Source organism: Cyclopterus lumpus, chromosome 17 (assembly GCF_009769545.1).
Source record: "Cyclopterus lumpus isolate fCycLum1 chromosome 17, fCycLum1.pri, whole genome shotgun sequence".
Taxonomy (NCBI): domain Eukaryota; kingdom Metazoa; phylum Chordata; class Actinopteri; order Perciformes; family Cyclopteridae; genus Cyclopterus; species Cyclopterus lumpus.
The window spans coordinates 22,570,770-22,575,769 of record NC_046982.1 but is presented as its reverse complement, the minus strand read 5'-3'; the positions used below and the strand labels follow the sequence as shown (position 1 = coordinate 22,575,769).

General features: G+C 42.3%; 1 protein-coding gene across 13 annotated transcripts in view; it reads right to left on the bottom strand.

The window, feature by feature from the left end:
• The window catches only part of dlg1l (discs, large (Drosophila) homolog 1, like), a 74,389-nt gene that overhangs the window by 34,908 nt on the left and 34,481 nt on the right, over nt 1–5,000 (bottom strand). The window lies entirely within an intron of this gene.

Sequence of the window (5,000 nt, the reverse complement as noted above, 5' to 3'; positions counted from 1 at the left end):
GGATCCAAGGGGGGTGGGGGGGTGGGGGGACCACCACACTGATGATGCACATGTTTCCACTCAGGTTGAACAGGATTCCTTCAAAATAAAAGCCTCAAAGTGAACGACGGGGCTTTTAGGAGCTTCGTTTGAGGCATTCAGGGGAAGACGAGGAAGAGCATCTGATCTGTGCGTCTGCAGTTCCCCCTACAGGCCACACGGGGCAACACACCCAACGCCGGGTCACAAGCACACTGAGGATCCATAGTAACGAAGCCTGAACGCATCATGAGAACGTTATCATTTACCTTCATCCAGTACTCATGTTCACAGAGCGGAGCCTGAACACATCATGAGAACGTTATCATGTACCTTCATCCAGTACTCATGTTCACAGAGCAGAGCCTGAACGCATCATGAGAACATTATCATGTACCTTCAGCCAGTACTCATGTTCACAGAGCGGAGCCTGAACGCATCATGAGAACATTATCATGTACCTTCAGCCAGTACTCATGTTCACAGAGCGGAGCCTGAACGCATCTACTATTCTCATGTTTTCCTCTATTTGGTCTCACATGAATCAATCATGACGTCATGAATTGAGCTCATAATTTAATGTTTTTAACACAATCTGATCAAAGTAAAAAGATTATTTGAGTTTTTTAATGTTTTTGATGAAATTTAAAAGCTTTTTCTGACTGAAGCATTTGTCACATATGATGCATTCAGGGACCGTTTTTACAGATTCCGGCTGACAAACTCTGTTGTTTTGGTGATTGTTCTTGATGTCACCATGAACCCTGAAACAAGCTCCTCCTCCTCTGCAGCTCAACAAGTAAAAAGACAGAAGAAGTCCAACTCAAAACTGCCATTGTTTTGTGTGTGTGTGTGTGTCAGGAGCCCGGAGGTTGCTAGGCAACGCCGAGGAAGGCATGTGCTACTGCAGGGGTTCCTTTCCGACTGCAACAGACCACGATGCTGCTGTTTATGCATCTCTCTCTCTCTCTCTCTCTGCTGCATGGAGGTCGTGGGCGAGAGGAGGACCAGATGTGTGTGGTGGGGAGGAGCAGGAGGAGGGGGGGGGGGGGATTCTGCATGAATCCTGATCCACCACATGACGCAGCAGCAACAACTTTTCCCACGTCTGACTCAACACACGGCGGTGAAGATGACTCACCCGCCTCCCCCCCTCACCTTTACAACGATGTATGCTCTCGTGGAGGAGGTGGGAGGCGGCGGGTGGGGGACCTACCAGGAGGCGCCGGTGGAGCCGCTTGGTTCTCCTCAGTGTGCCCATGATGCGGCGGCCCATCTTTTTGGCGTACCACACGGAGTTGAGCATGCTGCTCGGTGGAGTCGCTCCTGCTGCAGGCTGCAGGGTGGAGGTGATGCTGGCTGGAGAGCAGACGATGAGAGGGAGGGGGGGGGGCTTCACTCCACATTGTGGGTGTGTGTGTGTGTCCCGTTCCTCCTCCTCCTCTCTTCCCCCCCCCCTCCTCAGACAAACAGGGCAGGCTGCAGAGATGGAGGAGCTTTGTGGAGGTGTTCTCATGATGCATTCAGGCTCTGCTCAGTGAACATGAGTACTGGCTGAAGGTAAATGATGTTCTCATGATGCGTTCAGGCTCTGCTCAGTGAACATGAGTACTGGCTGAAGGTAAATTATGTTCTCATGATGCGTTCAGGCTCTGCTCAGTGAACATGAGTACTGGCTGAAGGTAAATGGTAATGTTCTCATGGTGCGTTCAGGCTCTGCTCAGTGAACATGAGTACTGGCTGAAGGTAAATGATAACGTTCTCATGATGCGTTCAGGCTCCGCTCAGTGAACATGAGTACTTGCTGAAGGTAAATGATAACGTTCTCATGATGCGTTCAGGCTCCGCTCAGTGAACATGAGTACTGGCTGAAGGTAAATGATAACGTTCTCATGATGCGTTCAGGCTCCGCTCAGTGAACATGAGTACTGGCTGAAGGTAAATGATAACGTTCTCATGATGCGTTCAGGCTCCGCTCAGTGAACATGAGTACTGGCTGAAGGTAAATGATAACGTTCTCATTATGCCTTCAGGCTCCGCTCAGTGAACATGAGTACTGGCTGAAGGTAAATGATAACGTTCTCATGATGCGTTCAGGCTCTGCTCAGTGAACATGAGTACTGGCTGAAGGTACATGATAATGTTCTCATGATGCGTTCAGGCTCCGCTCAGTGAACATGAGTACTGGCTGAAGGTAAATGATAATGTTCTCATGATGCGTTCAGGCTCTGCTCAGTGAACATGAGTACTGGCTGAAGGTAAATGGTAATGTTCTCATGTTGCGTTCAGGCTCTGCTCAGTGAACATGAGTACTGGCTGAAGGTAAATGATAACGTTCTCATGATGCGTTCAGGCTCTGCTCAGTGAACATGAGTACTGGCTGAAGGTAAATGATAACGTTCTCATGATGCATTCAGGCTCCGCTCAGTGAACATGAGTACTGGCTGAAGGTAAATGATAACGTTCTCATGATGCGTTCAGGCTCCGCTCAGTGAACATGAGTACTGGCTGAAGGTAAATGATAACGTTCTCATGATGCGTTCAGGCTCCGCTCAGTGAACATGAGTACTGGCTGAAGGTAAATGATAACGTTCTCATGATGCGTTCAGGCTCCGCTCAGTGAACATGAGTACTGGCTGAAGGTAAATGATAACGTTCTCATGATGCGTTCAGGCTCCGCTCAGTGAACATGAGTATTGGCTGAAGGTAAATGATAACGTTCTCATGATGCGTTCAGGCTCCGCTCAGTGAACATGAGTACTGGCTGAAGGTAAATGATAATGTTCTCATGATGCGTTCAGGCTCCGCTCAGTGAACATGAGTACTGGCTGAAGGGAAATGATAACGTTCTCATGATGCGTTCAGGCTCCGCTCAGTGAACATGAGTATTGGCTGAAGGTAAATGATAACGTTCTCATGATGCGTTCAGGCTCCGCTCAGTGAACATGAGTACTGACTGAAGGTACATGATAACGTTCTCATGATGCGTTCAGGCTCCGCTCAGTGAACATGAGTACTGGCTGAAGGTAAATGATAATGTTCTCATGATGCGTTCAGGCTCTGCTCAGTGAACATGAGTACTAGCTGAAGGTAAATGATAACGTTCTCATGATGCGTTCAGGCTCCGCTCAGTGAACATGAGTACTGGCTGAAGGGAAATGATAACGTTCTCATGATGCGTTCAGGCTCTGCTCAGTGAAAGTGAGTACTGGCTGAAGGGAAATGATAACGTTCTCATGATGCGTTCAGGCTCTGCTCAGTGAAAGTGAGTACTGGCTGAAGGGAAATGATAATGTTCTCATGATGCGTTCAGTGATTAAAGTATGTGATTAAATGTAATTAAATGTATGGTATTAAAAGTGATTAAATGTATGGTATTAAAAGTATGGTATTAATAAGTATGGTATTAAAAGTGATTAAATGTATGGTATTAAATGTGATTAAATATATGGTATTAAATGTGATTAAATGTATGGTATTAAAAGTATGGTATTAATAAGTATGGTATTAAAAGTGATTAAATGTATGGTATTAAAAGTATGGTATTAATAAGTATGGTATTAAAAGTGATTAAATGTATGGTATTAAATGTGATTAAATATATGGTATTAAATGTGATTAAATATATGGTATTAAATGTGATTAAATATACAGTATTAAATGTGATTAAATGTGATTAGATGTATGGTATTAAATGTGATTAAATGTATGGTATTAATTGTATGATATTAAATGTGATTAGATGTATGGTATTAAATGTGATTAAATGTATGGTATTAATTGTATGATATTAAAAGTGATTAAAAGTATGGTATTAAATGTGATTAAATATATGGTATTAAATGTGCACACAAAACATAAAATATATTTATGCAGCTGAAGTTTCAAGATTCAAGAAACCACCAAACAATTAGTCCATCATTGAATTAGTCCATCGGTCAATTAAGGTCAATTAGTCCATCAGTCAATTAGGGTCAATTAAGGTAAATTAGTCCATCAGTCAATTAATCAATCAGTCAATTAATCCATCAGTCAATTAGTCAATCAGTCAATTAGGGTCAATTAGTCCATCGTTCAATTATTCCATCAGTCAATTAGTCCATCAGTCAATCAGTCAATTAGGGTCAATTAAGGTAAATTAGTCCATCAGTCAATTAATCAATCAGTCAATTAATCCATCAGTCAATTAATCCATCAGTCAATTAGGGTCAATTAGTCCATCGTTCAATTATTCCATCAGTCAATTAGTCCATCAGTCAATCAGTCAATTAGGGTCAATTAGTCTATCGGTCAATTAGTCCATCGGTCAATTAGTCCATCAGTCTATTAGTCAATTAGGGTCAATTAGTCTATCGGTCAATTAGTCCATCGGTCAATTAGTCCATCAGTCTATTAGTCCATCAGTCAATTAGTCCATCAGTCAATTAGTCCATCGGTCAATTAGTCCATCAGTCAATCAGTCAATTAGGGTCAATTAGTCTATCGGTCAATTAGTTCATCGGTCAATCGGTCCATCATCAAATATGTGTGGTATTCCTACTATACTGTAATTACAGTGTTATTAGTAGTTTTTTTTTAGACTTTGCCATTAGTATAATTTGACAGTGTGGTAGTAGTACTTTAACTGTAAAGGTACTATTTGACAGTGTGGTAGTAGTACTTTAACTGTAAAGGTACTATTTGACAGTGTGGTAGTAGTACTTTAACTGTAAAGGTACTATTTGACAGTGTGGTAGTAGTACTTTAACTGTAAAGGTACTATTTGACAGTGTGGTAGTAGTACTTTAACTGTAAAGGTACTATTTGACAGTGTGGTAGTAGTACTTTAACTGTAAAGGTACTATTTGACAGTGTGGTAGTAGTACTTTAACTGTAAAGGTACTATTTGACAGTGTGGTAGTAGTACTTTAACTGTAAAGGTACTATTTGACAGTGTGGTAGTAGTACTTAGATGTAAAGGTACTATTTGACAGTGTGGTAGT